Source organism: Drosophila biarmipes, chromosome X (genome assembly GCF_025231255.1).
Source record: "Drosophila biarmipes strain raj3 chromosome X, RU_DBia_V1.1, whole genome shotgun sequence".
Taxonomy (NCBI): Eukaryota; Metazoa; Arthropoda; class Insecta; order Diptera; family Drosophilidae; genus Drosophila; species Drosophila biarmipes.
Genome location: NC_066611.1, coordinates 22,133,904 through 22,153,528, shown reverse-complemented (window position 1 = coordinate 22,153,528; position 19,625 = coordinate 22,133,904). Strand labels below are relative to the sequence as shown.

Below are 19,625 nucleotides of genomic sequence, written 5' to 3'. Positions count from 1 at the left end.
TGTTTCACATTATTTCCCACCAATTAGTTTGCGTAGAAACGGACGGACAGACGGACAGATGGACAGACGGACAGACGGACATGGCTAGATCGACTCGTCTTGTGACGCGGATCAAGAATATATGCACTTTATGGGGTCGGAAACGTCTCCTTCACTGCGCTGCAAACTTCTGACTGAAATCATTATACCCTCTGCAAGGGTATACAAAATATTGCAAGCTCGAAGTGTTGTCGCCTCAGAAAAGAAACTCGAGTCTTCGGACGTTTCGAAGAGTTTTGCTGAAGTTGCAAAGGATTGTCTTGTTTTGCCTTGCGTGTTTGTGGCTGTCGGAGCGTCTTGTATTTGTGGCCGAAGAGTATGGCAAACATTGGTCACATCGATGGCAACTTCTCCCCGACACCGGGAATTATACATTGCATAACAAGGGAGTGTTACACATCCTGCGGGAAGGGTGGGCGCATGGGTAACTCTCCGTTTCCAAGGGGCCAGCTAGCCAGTATAGAATCGCCTTTATTCAGCATTCTGCTCAGAATGTGGTCCTTGTCGCATCTCGCAAGGATTCGATAAGTTTGAATACAGGGGCGATGCCAGTGGAGGAGGATGGGGGCGGGAGCCCCGCTCCAAAAGCGGCCCAACCAGGCACAAAGTAAGCGGTAGGGACAATTTTGCAAAAATTGTGCGCATATTAAAATTCTTGGTGAAAGCTTTTGACATAAATTAAAACTTTTTTCAATGTACGTACGGCGCCCCCATCCCCCACGGTTATATCTGCTGCTCTCCTATCAAAAGCCATCGAAAACTGCTCCGGAGGTGGGTTGGCCCACCTAGGCCAGAATGTTAGGGCCCCATACGCGGATTTCTTTGTTTTTCGGCAACTGTTTGTGCAAGCCGAGTGCCAGGGGTGCCAGGGGTGCCAGGAGTGCCTCCAGAAGGAGCCAAAGCAGCTCTCACAAGGACGCACCTAGAACCTCTGCCCGTGCCTATTTGCCTGATATTGAGGCGCTACTCGATGGCACTTTACGGCGCTTAGTCGTCATCGCAGAACACAAGAAGTGCTTACTTATTGCTCTTGCCCTGCCCCCGCCCCCCCTTCGCGACACTGACACATGGAGGGCGGATTGGAAACTTTTTTAATTAATTTCGATGCCAAAAAGGAGCAGCCAGCGCCCGGAGATGACGGGACAGCCCAATATCCACGAGCCAAGACATCGCCCTGCATACGCACACTATGCAGTCTATGAGGGCGATACTGATATTGATACCAGCCAGAGCGCATTAAAAATGAATTTCCCCTCATCGGCGGCTGGCGGGGGCCGCTGGAGGAGATCAAAGGGAGTGACTGCCTTTGGCGTCAAAATTATTTATGGGCTTACTGTGCGTAACGTGTCCCGGAGCCGAGTCTATGCTCAGGAAATATAGTTGTACACCAGAGAAACAATTGAAACAATCTCTTAACTTCAGATGAACAATTGTGGCATCAATCTAAGTCTGAAGTGCCTTTTAAAAATGTCAAAAATACTGCACATTTTCTTCGTATGATTGTTAAAAACTGATAACATTATTAGAGACAATTTAGTACTCAGTTCGGCACAATGGCTTACTTAGGTCGATTTTCTTTCAGTGCCGGCGAACTGAGCTGAGGTGTCGCTGTCACTGCTAATGTAGCATTGGCTACGTGATTGTCGGTGCTGGCGACTGATTCTTGCGCCTGCGACAAAACTTTTTCAATAATGTATAAATCAAACTGTCATAAAGTCACAGTCGCAGATTGCGAAATCGCCGCTCTGCGAGTTAGTTCTTGGGTTGCTCGGTCGCTGCTTTCCCACGCTAAGTATTTATTTGCTCTTGTTTTGCGAGCTAACGTCAGAAGAAATCCCCCCTGGTGACATTTTCGTAGACAATTTAAGTTGCCACTGTGCTGCCTTGATGTGCATTTAATATGTGTCTGTATGTGCGCCGATCCAACCGAACTGAACCACCGACTACCACCCAGATGTTACCTGTCTGCCTGCTCGCCTGCGAGCTACCTTTTTCCTGGTGCCTTTTCCTTTAAGCGTTTTTCACATTCATGGAAATATGTCACAAAATTTATTGCAAAATAATTTCGCCTTTGCTCTTGAGAGCCCTCCATACTTGAGCTTCTTTATTTCTCCAGAATATACGGTGTCTACGGCGCTGCTAATGCCCACGACTAGCCACTCATGGCCTTCTTGACTCTTGTCTTACAATCTTTACCGGTCGGCATCCGTACCTCGCTCTCTATCCACCCAACGGCTTGTTAAAATATTAAAAATTCCTTTGCTTCCTCAAAAAATGTACCGCATCGTGTTTATTCTGCCGACCTCTTAGGCGTTTGAATTATAACTTTTTAAGCACGAAAAAATGTTTACTGGTGAAAGTAAGGTAAAAATCGTTTAAGGCTGTTGGGGTACTGCCGAGGACAACGATAAACTTTCCTTTGATTCCGGTAAAGAGCATTACATTTAATTATTTCGCATCACTTCCTTATTTTAGGCCGAGTCTACTAAAAATTGCCAATTTTGTGAATTCGATCACTACATTTAAGTTTGTGCTTAAATATTCGAGTTTTTAAAAATAAAAATGTCCTCACGAAATTATTAATAAAATATTATTCCATTTAACATGAAGATGGGGTAACATTTTGACAAAGAAAGGTATACTTTACATAAGAGAATGTTACCAAAAACTTATAGAGTTACATCAAAGTCGGAATCTAAAACGAAAGTTATGGAATCTAGAGGTGCGGTTTTTAGGTCCTATACTGAAATGTCATCTGAATGTAGTTTATTGGAGAATGCTACTACGAACTCATAGAGGTATCCCACATCAAAATCTGAGTATAATAACTAAAGTTTGGGATCTAGAAGTGCAGTTTTGGGGTGCCATTCGGAAACCCATTGGAAATACGGAATAATCGAACATGAAAATGGGCTAAAATTTCGACCGTCGTGAAAATTAGTTATTTGAATGTAGTATATTAGAGAATTCAACCATAAACTCATAGAGGTATCCCACATCAAAATCGGAGTCCATTAACGAAAGTTGTGGAGCCTAGAAGTTAAGTTTAGGGGTCCCGTTCGGAAACCCATTGGAAATACTTATTCGATTAACATGAAAATGTGCCAAATTTCACCCCCCTTTAAACGAAATAGTTTAATTAAATTCATTAGAAAATTCAACCGTATACCCAGAGGTATCCCTCGTCAAAATTGGGATGCAATTACTTATGTTATGGAGTCTTGAAGTTCAGTTTTCGGACCACTCATAGAGGTATATCACGTCAAAAGCAGGATCGATTAACACAAGTTATGGAAACTGGAAATGCTGTAGGTTTTCGATTCAGGCATTGTACCATTCACTGTTTTGGACACACTTTGCAACCCGATGATAGAAATCAGCCTTATATTACAATCATATAATATACAGTACATATGTGGTAAATGCAATGCCAACAAATTTAAGTTGCGGTACAATTAAATACTGCAAAAGGAAAGTAGGCAAATGTTTGTGTTTGTGCGTTTCAACTCGTTTGAATGCGGAATATTTTTTTGCAAATACATTCGAAAAAATGTAAATTTAAATGCAATAACAACAACAGCAGCAGCAAGAAGAGCGAAACCCTTCAAAAGCGTGCCAATGTACGCAAACAGCCGATTGCATGTGTGTTAACACTGCCAGCGATGCGTTGGTGGTGGGTGAAAGTGGGTGTGGGTGGGTGGCCCGATGGGTCAAAAGGCTTCTGTTGGCCAAGACTGACTCTGATTGATCTGCATGCGCGTGTTTAAACAAAAATTCGCAATGTAAATGGGCAAATATGCACGCACCAAGCGGTAGCAGGGTCCATTTACAAAGTGTTTTTCGATCTGGCCCAATAAGATGGGAGGTGGGCGGTGGGAGGTGGGAGGTGGGAGGTGGGAGGAGCTGCGACCACATCGATATCGATGCTATGCTTCTGGCATGGGCCCTCTGGCCTCCCATTAGTATCTGTTTTGGCCGACTTCCCACCCCGCCGGCACCTGTTTGTTAATGTTTTAATTGAATTCGAGCGGCGCAAAATGTTAAATCGAGCTGATAATTACCACCTGACCTTGTCAGCCAGGCGTGCTGAATTGCATGCTGAATTATAAAGTCAACGTTGCATCTCGTCGGCCAAGAGGTGGCTTCATATGCATGCCACATCCAATGTGCCTCATGCCCTTACCCCGCAAACTCAAGTGTCGATGGCTCAGGCCTGAGTGGGTTCGGAATGGGTGAGCGAGCGGAAATTCCTACCAGGCCACGCCCGAGTCAACGCCTTCGAAGCGTTTTTCAATGATTTATTAACTAAATTAGCTGCAATATTATTTATACCAGCCCAGTGGCCCCAGCCAGAAGACAGAATTGCGGGAAAACAGCAAAATAAAAGGCTAAAGCCCAGACAGACTGCTCGGCAATGTAAAACAGTAGCTACAAACAGCCGACCGCTATCCACTTTCCACTTTCCAAAAGACGCCAACAAAATGGTAAGGAAAATTGAACTTGGTAGGAGCACTGGGAGTACACACGGAAAACTTGGGAACGGAAAAACGGCAATTATTTATTCGCTGATATGAGGAGAAACGTTCTTGACATCAAGGCGAAAGGGCTCTTGGTTTTCTTTTCGAAGCAATTAAAAAAAAGATTTAAATTAGTTAATGAAATTGGATATAAACAGAAGTATTGATTTTAAAATATGGATGACAGTCACCTCGAACATAAACTACAGATTAAAGCAGTCTGGACTTTTGTTTTTGAGACGAAGGTATTCTTGATGTTAAGATTAAATCGACCTTAATTTCGAGAAAACGCTTGTAAGAGCTGTGTTTTTTTCTGAGTGCAGCTGGAGCAGGAGCCGAGCGTCGGCAACAGCAGCACCAACAACAATGGACAAGTTGGTAACTTTAAGAAATTTACACCATCAGCAGATAAGAGTGCATGGCCACTAGGCAAGTGGCGCCGCCAGATCACGGAGCACAGCCCAGCCCAACCCAGCCCGGCGGATGTGGATGCACCGGGGTGGAGAGGAAATTCCACGAAGGCAAGAAGTTCAAACTGCTAAAGAAAATTTGCAGCGCCGACACTTTTTGCCTCGATTTTGCCCTTGTTGCTGGCCCTGTGTTTGCAGCAAACAATCTGTTTCCCGGCATCAACTTTGCTAGAAAAATTGAAACAAGCTGAACAGCGGCAGTCAACTAGAACAGGGGAAGATCAGGCTGGGTACTGGATACTGGGTGGGCTGTCATCCTCGGAAAGGGTAATGGTGTGGCATTGTGCGGGATGGGACAGGCGGTTTCTCAGCTCGAGAGTGCAGTGAAGGCACTGCTCTATGGTGCTGGAGAAACAACTACCAACTTGTGGCACGGGCATGTATCATATTTAGACACGGGAAAAGACAGAAATATAAACTTATAAAGACCAGGCACAGGCACAGGCGCAGGCTCAGGCCTTGGCCCAGCCGAAAATATATAGTTGCCGAGGCAAGCAGAAAAACCATATTTGGCAACTGAGCAGCAGTTGAAAGGACTTTACAGCGTGCAGAACTGATGAATTATGGCCAAAGTTATTGGCTGCTGGGTGGCGCCAGGAGTTGGCCCTGGCTCTGGTAGGCAATGTTTTTCTGCACTGCGTGGCAACTACTGATAATAAGATATACTTACTTGCCATTGGACAGGACGGACAGGCGCAGCCCAAACCGCGTCAAACACTTCTACTTCTACTTCTCACCCTGCTCCTGCTCCTGCTCCTGCTCCCCGGAAGTCCACTAAATAAAAAGTTGCACTAGAGCCAACAGCGTGTGCTGGCAGCCAAAGGCTAAAAATAAAGGGCAACTTAAACAAGTTTAATTGTACGAAACGGAAATGAAAGTTTGCCTTTTGGCTTGCTTGACTTCTCATTCGCCTCTTCTGCATTTTGTTTTTTAATGATAGGGCAAAGGAGGAATCAGGAGAACGGAACCAAATTATAATTTTCATGTTGCACCAGAGTATCTAGACTTCGGTTTTTAAAGTATACCCTCTGTTATGAAAATAAATTTAATTTAATTCGAATCAAGGAAAGTACAATGACAGACCCCTTCCACTTCCTCTTTCAAGTGTCTTATTTTGAATTCATCTGCAAAAACGTTAAACTAGAAGCGGGATTTAAAATCCAAAATGTTCATACATTAGACTACTTTTAGTTTAATTTAAAAGTAATTCTTAAAGAATATTATCATCAGAAAACGTATTTAATTAATAATCCTATTATGCTTCAGATAACATTACAATATTTGATTTAATGTCTACGGGACGAGAAAATGACCCTCAATATTTTAACAGAAAGGGTTTTTTAAACATTGCGGAAGTCTCCCAAACTGCATGTTGAACGGATTTGAAATCGAGCGCGACAACATTTTTCGATTGTAAAATCAGACAGGGTTGGATATCTCCTCCAATACGACCCACCGTTGCCCAGCTGCCCATTACAGATCCCCGTCTTCCCACCGATTAGTCAAAGAGATACAAAGTGAACCCTAATAGGATTTAATCTCGCCGATCCTGGCCGCCTGGAATAGTGTGCTCCTGGTGGAGGTGTGGGGTATCTGTGTTTGATGCAGCTGCAGCAACGAATTGGAATCACGGCCTGCCGATGATTGCCGTCAATTGAATGCCAATTGTTTTTCTTTCCCTGGTTTTTCTTTTGATACATTTTTCGGGCCACGTTTTGTTTAGCACTGTGTGGGCTGGCTGGCTTCTGTGAGCGGGCGAGCTAGCGAAATCAAACGCTTTTTGGCCAGATCAAGTTGCCGCCGTCTGCTGGCCATCAGCATTGGCATTGGCATCGGAATCGGCATTTTCATTTAACGGACGTCCTGGGACGACATGTCTGTAGCTGGGAAACCGCCGAACCGAATGGTGAATAGGGGGCAATAAAAGCGGTACAGAAAGTAGAAAGTCGTGTTTCAGGAGGTGGAGTCGCGACTTCTGGCACCACCTCTCCGCCTTCCCTTGCAAATGTTGCTATCTTTATTGTCTATGATTGGCATTCGGTTGTTTTTTCCTTCGTTTCTCGCACTATGTGTCTGTTTTTGGTCCGCAGTTCGCAGCAGGAGCAGTTCGTCAACATGCGAAACCCATCCATCTGCCATCAAGTGATTATCCGTGAGCGCAGTGGCAAATGGCACGTGGCCAAGGGAGCACAGAGTGTCCGAAATAAGACTTTGGCAAGCATCCGAATGCCAAACAATAGTTATAGTTATAGGTATGCGCAGGCTGGCATGAATGGGGCCACGGATACTCGCAGTGCCAAGGAAGCCGAAGAATCGCGTTTGCCTAATTTACATAAAATTGCTCAAATCTACAATATATGAGTACTTTGACCCGAACGCTCCCTGGTAGACCAGCTATCTCTCAAACACACATACCATACGCAATGGCCCAAATAAAGGCATGTCGCCATCTTAGGGTAATTTATAGAAGCGGGAAATGGGTGGGCGGATGGGGGGTGTGGGTTAGTGGCGGCGGAGGGTTAAGGGTGGCGGACGAAGTGCGCCACTTTCGAAATGCAAGTGGGGAAAAGCGCAACGGCAGCTCTGAGAAGGGAAATTGTACTAGGAAATTTGCCGGAAATTAAAACTTGTGCAAAATAAATCGCCAAACCTCGAAATAGTATCCAAGCACATACACACACATTGGGGCATTCAGGGAACAGTGGCGCGTGCAGGGGTTAAGAACTGTCTACGAGGATTCCAAAACACAATAATCTTTAATACTGTAAAATGACCCAAATTAAGCCAAATCACTTATAAAGCTGTTAAACAATTTTTAAATATATGAATTTCAAATTATGGTGTAGTTTTCCATTGCATACTTTTAAACACACTTTAAAGTGATTTCAAATTATGCTTTAGTTTTCCATTGCATACTTTTAGACACACTTTAAAGTGATTTCAAAACAACAGCGTGGTATTTTGGTGAATATAAAGAATTTTTAGGGAAAATACGTATACACCCCCATTAGTTTCCCTTGAACGCCCCTGCTTTCGAGCAATTCTCACCAGGCAGACATTGGCTGGCAGGACCGACAGACAGACAGACAGTCTGAGGAGCAGGGACAGTGAAAGATCGATGTACTCGCACAAACATAGCTCAGGGGGCAATTGGCATGGTCGCACCCATGCTCCCAGTCCACCTCCTTATCCACCAGCAGACGCATGCTTACACATAATACCCCAAATCTGACCTCTTTAGACCCTTCTAGCGCCCTTAAAAAATCGCTCAAGGAGCAGGAAGTGGCTGCTCCTAGCCGTTGTCCTGCCCACTCGCACCACCCATCAGTGCCTCATTCCGCTGGATTTGCCGCTAATGGAGTGACAGTTGGCAAAGAATTATTAGATTTGCACATGCATACTGCATTCGAATTTCGAAACGTAAAGCCGGCAAACAAGAGGGTTGCGAATTGGGGCAGGAGTTGCAAAATGCAAAACGTGATTGCAAAAACCCTGCCAGAACCAACACACCGAATCGATTCGGGAAAAAAACGTAGATGTAGTATCTGGTGAGTAGAAGAACAACAGTGGAGCAATGCCGCAGGGTGAAATCTAATTTCCTTGATAGTCTCAAAAATTACATGATATCTGGAACAGGTCAGATTCAGACGGTTCATCAGCCATCTGGATGGATGTTTAAAATCATGAAGTTTAATTTCCTTAATTCGGCTAAAACCAAAACGAGACGAGATTGACTGACTGAATGTATCGGTGTGCGCTGGGCGACACTGCTACGACAGTTATTGGGACAGGGATTCAAATTGGACGTGGGATCATTTCACAAGCATCCTGGCGATGACAGGGGACCAGGCCGGCGGCATGGCCTGACAGCAGGTCATAATGCATGCGACCCCCGCACGGGCATTTAATCAACTTTAATTAAAATTGCACACAAAACCCGAAAACGACTTGATAAAAGGCCATTAACTCGGATCGGAGCTAAACTGACAGCGGTTTTATCGGTGGCTTCTGTGCAAAGCTTTTAATTGATAAGTGTGTGTGGTTGCCGCAGCTGCGATGACTCACCCACCATTCATTTAACCATGGACGTTACAGTGGTCCTGGGCTCCGTTCAGGGTATCAACTGGAGCTCCCTTCAAAGTACAGTAGTAGCACTCAAATGTCTAATTTAGTTGGCCCATTTTCCTGGCCTTCCTGGATTTCGCCTTGCAATGGAATGGGTCACTTTATGCTACATTATTTTGGGGCTTATACCGCGACGACGGGCCGAAAGCCCTACGAAATTACGCTCATTTCAAAATTGTTATTGAATCTTTGGCGAAGTAAATAATCCTCGTTGAAATAAAAGAGAAATCCTGTTTCAGGACTTGGTCCTTCAGCCCGATTCCCGGGTGGTGGAGCCCACTAAATGCTGCCAAATTATACGCAATCATTTTGAGCTTAACTAAAGTGCGGCAAGTCTGCGGCCAAGAATGGAACTGGCGAATCCCTGCTGAAAGTGGGAGTGGAAGTGGGTGTGGTAGGTAGTGGCAGCGGCACTGGCAGTGGGTGGTTGAACCCCGATGGGTCGACTGAGTGGATGAGAGGGGTTGCGTGCGGTTCAGACAACAGCGAATTGGTTACTCGGAATGCTTTGGATGTGGCCTCAGCTTCCAGCCAGGAAAAATACGACGACAATGTGTCATCGTAAATTGTTTGTCTGCCTGGGAATGGGGCGTTCTCAAATTTATACCTTCATATTAAGCTGGGTATTGTATATTGAGCAGCTAGAAATATTTCTTGTCTAGCCAAGAATGCTGCCCTCCTCAGCCAAGAGCCGAATCTTCCGCTGGATCAAAATTAAATCTAAAAATATTTGTAGGTATATTCAAGAACATTTAGAAGGGCAAGAGGTGCTACCTCAAAGTGCCGTACAAAAACGGAATTTTTATAAAATAAACATTTGCCTTACTGGGAAGCTTTTTGCGTTAAGTGGCCATCTAAACCATTTAGGTCCTGTCGCTAGAAATGGCAGGCAGAATAACACGCAGCTTGCCCAGTGTCAGGAGTCCCAGAGTCCTAAACACGCCTCAGATTCAGTCAGCTCCTCCAGATCCTTCGCCCAAGTCACAGAAATAATGGCTTAATAGCGAAGAAAATTCGCAAGAAATTTTGTGGTTTCTGGTTCGTCGCGCATTGTAAAAGTGTATATATACATTTTGTCAGTATTTTCGAGGATTAAATGAGACACTTTGCGTAGTCGCTGGGCGTCATAGAGGGGAAACGAACGCAAAAAAGAAAATGCCGCTCAATTTGCTGCACAAATAGAACGCAAATCAAATAAGAGCCTGTCAACAAAAAGCAGCCACGCAGGAGACTCCGGCAGAAAGGGTGGGCCATGGAGACTCTATATAGGGCGGCAATGAGTGCCCGACTGAGACATTGGGATGGGGCCAGCGGGAGGGTGAGGAGAAAGCGGGATGAGTGGTGTGGGGACGGAAGGGAGGCGCCGTCGTCGGCTGCAGTGCTACAATTTATGACAACTTAATTGATTTACTTTACGTACGTGACCAGAAAAATGAATATTGCATTACGATGGGATTTTCGTTAGAGTTTTTTCCGTTGTCGCCGGAAGTTCTATTTCAACGCCTCGCTGTTTGCCACACAAACACCAGCACCCAACAACCATCAGTGGAACAGTAGAGCCAGCCAACCACATCCACAGGCACACGGAGTCTGGTTCCTTAAATCGCGCAATTAGCGATGAAGGAGAAGCGGGGGCAACTAATTTAATTTCTATATTGCACAGATTTTGTTGTGTTCATTCCAGCGAGAAGTGCCCATAAAAGTGTGCTATGTTTTGAGGTATACTAAGGTTAGGTTTTATTACACGAACTCGAAATGTGTATTAGCATTCATGGCCTCTTTGTACTGATTGGTGACATTGGAGGAATATAATCATGTTAAAAGGTACACATTTCAGCCCAGTTTGCCGTGGTTTAAAGGTGTGTAAAAGTATGCAACGAAACATATGAACGACACCAATCCTTTGCACTTTCGGTTCAAATATAAATGGTAGCATACTTTTAGACACCTCTATAAGTGATTTCAAAACCATGTTCATTGGTTTTTCCCACAAAAATACTCAGTGGTGGTTTTTTTGCCATCATCCTGCTGGTTAGGAGAAGGGACCACAAACTTTGCCCTTATGCCATCTGAGCATCTTAAGCAGTCCGGTTTATCCCGTCTTAGTTGCTTTGACCTTTTTTTCTCCGTTTCCTTTTATATTTTTTTCCTCCATGTTTGCATGAAAATGCGTAACGCTTGGCGGAAGTTCAGCAAATGACATTGGCTAAGATGCTTGTTACGTGCTGCCAAGTATTCAGCTTGCAACAGAGAGTCCACGGTCCGAGATACTACTGTACCAGCAATGCGGTAAAAGTTTTATTCAGGGACTTCATCAATTCACTTTGACTTTGACTTGGCCTAGACGAAGAACACACACACGCTCATTTCTACTTCTTGCCTCTACTTTGGCTTAATCGCACATAAGCGGTGAGTTTTTTGTGTACTTAGGAAAACCACTTAAGAAGTCGTTAAATAATCAATGAATAAAGATTCTTGCCGCCTTTCTTGTCTTTTCGCGATGTTTCCTCGCCGGCGACGCATAAATTTTCATAAATAAATGAGCACGTCGTGGCAGCAAAGGCTTGCACTCGTGCTTGTGCGTCGTCCTGGTTCCACATCCATCTCCAGACCCCCTGCCTTTCTGACGATTTCTAGAATGCCGGGCGGAAAGGCACAATCGGTTTTGAATCAATGTGAGACAGGCGTTGGACAATACATCGATGGAAACTTTTCCAGGTTTCCCCAGAAGCGAAAGAAATGCCGTCTGAGAAAAACTTTTGAGTTGAAGCTGCGAAAGGTAATTGAGCGGAAACGTGGGCAGGATTAACGGCCTATGTAATTTCACATACAAGCATAACTTCGCATAGGAAAATTGATACAATATTGTTGTCAGTATAATGGTTTTTAATACTAGGGCGATGCATCAGACTAAATAGACTTATAAATGATAATTTAGTTAGTCAGTTTTTAGAACAGTTTACAAGTTAGTTAAGAGGTTATACATACGTCTGATTAATATTGAAACTCACAAATGGTAGATTTGCATTTTACTAATGGGATCCTTAATATTTATATATATTCTACCTAAAATTGACAATCATAATTCGATTTTTGGCAACAAACATGGTTAGTTCCCAAGGTATAAAAAACGGATTTATGGCAATTGTTTTTGGAAAGAAAAACTTTTGGGTAAGGGTTAGAACGCAGGACAATTTATTTGTTGTTCGGTTTGAATGTTGGCGAATCTCCACCGTTCGTTGGCCACTTTCCTGGCTGTATGCAGTGTTTCACTTGTTGTTTCCCCTATCCCATATTTAAATCTTATGAAGCGAACGCTTTTTTTTGCCAAATTCGCTTTGGTGTTTCAGAGTTTTATTGCATTTGATTGCTTACTTTTTTTCTTCGCTTGATTTTCATCATTTCCTTGCTGCTTCTTCGTTATTGACTTTGATTTTACTTTCGGCATTGGCTTTGTGGCTCCTGCACCGCGATTTAACGGCTTTTAGCCAACAGTCGAACCGTCGGATGTCAGATAGATGAGCAGTTTGGGGAGTTGGGAGCTGGAGTTCCGGGAGTCGACATTCGACAGCTGTCATGACACCCCACGTACTATATACGTATGTACCTATGTATCCATGGATAGACGTGCCACTGTGGCCGTCTGCAGAGCAAGTGCCTTAATTTGTGGATTTTGCACAAATGGTTCGGAAGAATTGCTTTAAGTAATTGTTTTCGCCTCCACTCTCTGTGGAAATATTGTGCCATTTTTGGCGTTGGTCCTGCCACGTTCGCTTCCCCGATATTGTCATTGTTGTTGCTGTTGGCCTTCCTGCTTTCTGTTTATGGCATCATTGCGTGCTTTGGACCAGCTTTGAACCGGCTTTGGTATCCAGCTTCTCCAGTTCGTGCGATTCAATCGAGTGCCGCCGACTTGAACCGATTTAAATATGTGCCAGTTCTAGGTGCTATTTGACTTTGGGAGGTGTGTGTGCTTAAAGCAGACTTGACATCTTGTCGCCAATAACAAATCAGCTCAATGGGCTTATAGGCTTTAATAAGACCTGTGCGGGCCGGATTCGGAGGGCCGCCTCCGCTTTGCAATTTTCATTTTACATATTGCCCTCGGAGTTGTATATTTTTTTGCCTTTGTGTGTTCGCCTAACTACCTGGCTGGCCTCGCCTGTCTATTGGCGGAGTGGGCGCTAAATGTTGCTCTTAGAATGCAGCAGTCAGTAGTCGGTAGTCGCCACCCCGGATAGAATGCCTGGATGTCGGACTGCCTATCCGTGTGCCATTTTCCTCTCTGTTTGCGCACACAGCCTTCGTGCCGCGCCTCCCTGGTTTGCACCTTTTGTACGTTTTTAATTTTCCTGTTTTATTTCCGGTTTTACGATTCCCATCTCAAATCTAGATTGCAATAGCGCAGTTACCCCGACGTCCTCGTTTGTCCAACGGCGCTGCTAGCCACGATTGACTGCATCAGAGTTACCCGGGCACGGGCACGGGCACAGGCATGGGCAAAGTGTATAGTCATAACACACTGGCACAAAAGCCTCTTTGGCACGCAAAGATCGTTGGGTTTTTAAGAGGATTTACGCGGAGCTGGCGATCTTAGGTAACTACTCAAGGTGCCGTAGGAGTCTCTGTGAACAATCCGTTTGATAGATCTATTAAATAAGAATAAGCCGAAAGTAAGATAAAATTATCATAAATAAGACTTTTCTTTAATTTACACTTCAAGAGGAGACACAAACCGCATAGAACTCTGTTTAACAATCACACATTAGCATGTTCTTCTTTACAAACCACTCCCATACAACCCCAGTAAAATCTGTGGCACCCTACCACAACAACCTAAAATCGACATGCCAAAAATTACTTAACCTGAGCCAACTCTACATACATTAAACGCTGAGCTTTAATTTAAGGTCCCTAAAGGACATCCCCATTGGTCGCATACATGATTTGGCAGGTATTCCATTGACGTTGAGAGATAAAGATTACGGTACAGATAAAGCCAAACGTGAGACGGCTAACTGGCCAAGTTTTGTGGGGCCAAGCAGTCACCGCCTTTATGTACGTATGCTCATACAATGTGTGCTTGCTTGGCCCGGACTGCCTTTGGGAAATATTTGCATAAAAAGGTCACTGGCACCCAGTGTTTGGGTGAGTCACTGCCCCATTAAGGCAGTAAACCATATCTGTGATGGGGCGACATTGATGCCGAGGCGCCGAACAGCAAGGACTCGCCAGGTGATTTTTTTTCGGTGAGGGTCCACAGAGGACCGCAGATTTGGTCAGTTGGACAAGTTAGTGAGACTCTGATAGTTACATTTTCAGTATAAAACGAAATCGAATCAGACAGCGATTGTCCAGTTTCTCGATGAGCAAAAGATGGGCATTCAAACCACTCCAGCCGTGAACAACAAAAGGCAATTTGCAAGGCAGTAGCTGTGGAAAAAGCCTGACGGATGATGGACAGCTGGAGCTGGAGTAGCTGGGATACGAGACGAGACGCACGGAGTAGGATGTGGCCGGGGTAAACGCATCGCGGAGCGTGAAACAAAGCATTTCCCTGCACTTGCTCAGCTCCTTGGACCGGTTTCTGTTCGCTGGTTGCTGGCTGCTGGCTGAAGTCGACTGCCAGCGGCTGCCTGCCAAAACAAATAAGTTGGGCAGCACCCTCAGCTCAACTCAGAGCACGAAGTTGGGCTCGGGTCCTAGTCCAAGTCCATGTCCATGCCGCTGCTGCTGCTGCTGCTGCCAGGCAGATTTCCAGATAAAAAGATTGACAGCGTTGATAGCCGAAATAATTAATTGAATGAAACTGCTACAACAAATGCCTTTAATTAGAGTCGGGTTTCCTCTCGGGGTTTGCTTCTCGATTAACGCTCCTGCCCTATCCCAAGCCAAGCCAACACCCATCCCACCCATTTCCTTCTTTCTCCTGTTTTGAGGGCTTTTTTCCTGGCTTTGGAAATAAAAAAGTAAAGGGAGATACTCATTTTAAGGCTTCTTTGGTTCAGTAAAGTGACTATTCAGTCAGCCATCGATGAATCGCAGCGCTGCTTGAAACAATTTCCTCACACTAGGCCAGAGGCCCGCCGGATTTTATGAATCTGGGATTCCGGGAATCCGGGAATCTAGGGGAACCAGGACTCAGTCGTATTGCCGAAGAGAGAGAGGTATCAGTAGCCCCCTATTGATGGCAAGGTTGGTTACCGTTCTCGGCGCCCTGTCTCGCGCATTTCCATGAAAATTATTCAAGTAGAAGGATATATGATAATTTCCGTCGGAAGTGTAATCAAAAATCGCTTAGACAAGAGCTCCTTCCTCTCCGCACCGCGCAGGCACACAAGCACCATGCATACACATAGTCGGAGAGAAGTACTGTGTGTGGACGGGGTGACGAATTCGCTTGGGGAACAAGCGCAAGGCCCGCCAAATCCGTCGATATACTATAGTCCAATCTGACTTGCCCATAACTTAAATACCAAATAAATGTCGATGCATTAACGGAGTAGCATACTTTTCGCACCTAGGAATTTTTAAAATTGTACTTCAGACCAGTCTTTCCTTTTATTTACAGTGCCACTCAGCCAAGCGATGACTGCTGATATGCCTGGCACAACGTGGCTAATACCGACCGCTCGGTTCACCTTTCCGTCAGCTTCTCTGGGGCATTCAGCTCACAGTCAACATTCTGGCCATCGGGGGCGGCAAACGTGGCAATCGAGTGTGTTTTCAATTGACTTGTATGCGACAATGCCATTTGGCCATATCGTCGAATACTTTTATTTGCATCGTGTTGCTCTGTTTGGAGCCCACTTCTTTTTGCTCGGATGCAGTTTGTTTTTACGAATAATCCGCTTTTGCCGGGCCTTCTGATCCTAGTCAGCTTTTGTCCGCTTTCACACCAACTCTTTGTTTTCCGGTATTCCTTTTTTTGGTTTCATTTTCCCTTTCACTTGGTGCAAACGGCCGAAAAACCAAAAGATTTTAATGCCATAAATTCATATTCCCATCATTCAATTGACAAATGGCCATATGTGGCCAGTGACATGGTTTCTTCTCCTTCTCCTTCTCCTCGTCCAATTGGTGGCTCCTCACATCGTCACATCCCCACATCCTCACATCGTGCAATCCTCCCATCCGATCAGGCTTTTTGGTTTTTGTGCTCGGCGCCATTGTCATCGATGCTGTTATTGTTGATGCCACTGCCGCTGCAGCAGAGTTTTAACAGGATTTGCCATGCATTTTAACTGAATAATTGATAAAATTTTGACACAAAAGTTTATTTAAGTGCAGAGAGATGTGGCATAAACAAACCGAAATAAGCCATAGCATTTGGGCTCTGTTGATCCGACTATGGGATACCCGTTATAGCCCGCCGATTGAAACTTTCTATGCACTATTTTTGCTGGCTAGTTTGGAATCGAAAAGGTTGGGTGTGGTTGGCTGAAAGGACTTTAAATATCCGTATACCCATCAGGGCAAAGTGTGGGACATGGGAAAAGATAAACTGGCCCCGGCCAAATGGGATTGGCCTATGAATTGTTATTAATTAATTAGAGGATAATACAAACTCGAAATGTTTTGTCCCAATCTCGGCCGTCAGTCAGTCATTCGGCCGGCAAACCAATTAGTCAGTCAGTCATCGGCAAAGCCAGTTGCCAAGCCCGTCCCTTGCGTCCCTTGCGTCCTTTGCCCCACCATCGTCTGTCGATGTCGTTGACGTTGTTGCCGTGATGTATGTTGCACTGCCAGCAAAAATGAAATATACAAAGTGGAATTGAAGTGGAATTATTCATGGGCTCCCTCGCTTTGGCCAGAGCCTGTGGAAAAAGAATGGCAAGGATGCGATTTTCCTACTTCGCGATGGCGCCGACCGATTGTAAGCTGTTTGATTTTTTGTGCCCCTTGGCATGTACCGGCTGTGCGGCAGGAAGAGCAACAGGAACCGGAAGGAGAGACCAACGCGCCACGTGATGATGGCGATGACGGTGATGATGGGATGATCCAGACACAGCAGCCTTTGTCAAAGCGACAACAATCACTTTGAAATCGCATTAAAACAACTGATGGACCAGGTATTTTGACTTGATATATAGACAGCAGCATCTACCACCTATGTGATCACCCAAAATTAGGTAATTTTGCTGTTCAAATTGAAAAAACTACCCTGTTGAGTTTTAAAATGTACTAACTTCTAGGTGTTGTTAGGGAGTACTTAAAAATTACTCATACGACCAGTATGCCAAGATCTCTCATTTCCAGTATGGTCGAGATATTATTTTCTTTGAATAATTGCCTAACTAAGAAAGGCATACAATAAACTTTGAAGACAAAAGAACGTATCAGTGGCAAAGCATAAAGCTTTAAACGTATTTTTCCTGAACAATTTCCTTTGGTATACCCTAATTCAGTGGTCGGCCAAATTTACCTACACGTCAGGTCAGGCCAGAGCTAGCCTCTTGGAATTTTGGAAAATCGAATTAGGACTGCTTCGTGTCCACCGGCCATGACAATAAAACTGCAAACACTGTCCCATCAATTTTGAGTTTTAATCTTCGATGACACTCGCACGACACTCCTAACAAGGGAATGGACTGGAGGGGCCTGAAGCTCGCGTTTAGTGGCTGTTAAAGCCGAACAGTTTGGCCAATTAATTTTCCCTCCCACAGCAGAGGGAACAATGAAATGAAACCATTCAATGAATTCAAGTTGTCATATTTATGGCCATGATTTGAAAGGGCGATCACTCGTTTTTTCGGGCAGGGTGCCCCCATAGGGGGTGTCCTGGCGTGGAGTGCTGTGCAGCCTTTTATCGACAGGACACATGCATCGGGATGCGTATGTTTGCCCAGCCATACAGACACACATTGCTACACAGCCACGTATCCTGGGCGCATTGTCATGCGTGTGGCTGCGCACTTATGTCATATGCATGTTTGACTACTTAAAATTCAATTGGCTCTAAAATAAATGATTGCCAAATATGTGCAGTTGGCTGTGTGGCTGTTTGGCTGTTTGGCTGTTGGGATGTGTAGCTGTTTGGCTATGCGGCTGGGCTGAGTGCTTGATGTTACCCACGTTGTTGGCACCCATTGTAACTAAGTGTCAATTGTCATGTGTCAAATTGCGGCATACAAATTAGGGTAATCAGAGTACAACAGCATGTTTGATTGCTTGCTTTATTTATGATTGTTTGCACAACTTGGAGCCCAGTCGAGTCGATTCGAGCCGACGCCGGCCGCAAAATCGTGTATCCGGCCGTAGTCCACAGTTGGTAGTCCACAGGTAAACACACATCCCCATCCCTATTCTACACCCGACTATTTGCTCGGCATTTGTATAAATTGCCATTGACATGGAGGCTTGGGCCGCCCACAACGCATCGCGATAGCCTTTCTAACTGCCCAATCAACTAGTCAGATTACTCATTATATCTTTTGGAATTTAATACGTGAGCTGTGGGTTTCATTCAATCCATGACTGGGCCTCTAATTACTTTTGGGGATAGGCTGCGTTTAAATGAAAACTTGGAACCACTTTGGTGCTTATGCTTATGTATGGGAAGGCGGCAGAGGCTCATTATTTTTCCAGCACAAGCATGCTGCTGACAAATTCAAGAGGCAAATCCAGTTGAAAACAAGTTAAGATATTATAAATGCATAAAGGGAAAGGACGGAAACGGAACGGGAGGTGCCCACCCCTAGAAGACTGGGCCAGAGGACAACAACTGTTCCGACCATCCAAAGCTGGAAGCTGCTAGGAAGCCCGTGCCCTAACGTGTGTGTGGGTGGGGCGGGTGGCTCTCTTTACATATGTGCTTTGTGCCCAGGGGCAAATGTGTGGGCCGGGTGTTCCAACTTAAATTTTAACCAGTACCACCTCCTTAATTGTATGCGTGTGTGTGTGTGTGTGTTGGGGAACTACAAAGGTCTTTTAGGCGAGCAGCTGCAAAAAGTGGCCGCAGCTCTTAGCAACACACAACGTCAAACACAAGTGCTAGGTGGCTTTTTGTTCACTTTTCTAATGCCTTTCCATATATGCGAATGCAACTAAGGCAGCAGCCGCAAATGAGGACCGCCCTGGCGCCGTGACCTGATCGCCAGAGCCAGATCTCCGGGGAACAATTGCGGGCTAAACACCCAAAGCTGTACCCCTAACCTAACCCATTCCCATCCCCATACTCCCCCATCTGAATCTCTGAATCTGACCCGAAGCGACCTCCCACTTCCTTTCGCTGCTCCGTCTCCGCCTCCGTCTCAACGGAGCACCATGAGCAGCAGCTGTTGGCAAGGACAATTAGAAGGACCTGAACCCAGGACCCACTGCATGTATATACTTTAGCTGGCTTAAACAAAAGGGGCAGACCAGCAGTTGCCGCCCCTGCGAGCGTGCTCCCAATAAAGGCGCAAAAATTATGAACTTTGGCCAAAGATGAACACGCTTTTAATATATAAATACGCATGGGCATGGGACAAAC

At 45.1% G+C, this 19,625-nt stretch overlaps 1 protein-coding gene across 2 annotated transcripts in view; it reads left to right on the top strand.

Moving 5' to 3' along the window:
• The window catches only part of LOC108023682 (delta-sarcoglycan), a 34,425-nt gene that overhangs the window by 3,837 nt on the left and 10,963 nt on the right, over positions 1 to 19,625 (top strand). Inside the window, exon 1 of one of the 2 annotated variants that reach the window (XM_050890595.1) lies at positions 4,468 to 4,523. The exons of the other annotated variant lie outside the window; for it this stretch is intronic. The gene's annotated coding sequence lies outside the window, so the exon portion shown is untranslated. Of the gene's footprint in view, positions 1 to 4,467; positions 4,524 to 19,625 lie in introns of those variants that run through there. 2 annotated transcript variants of the gene reach the window in all.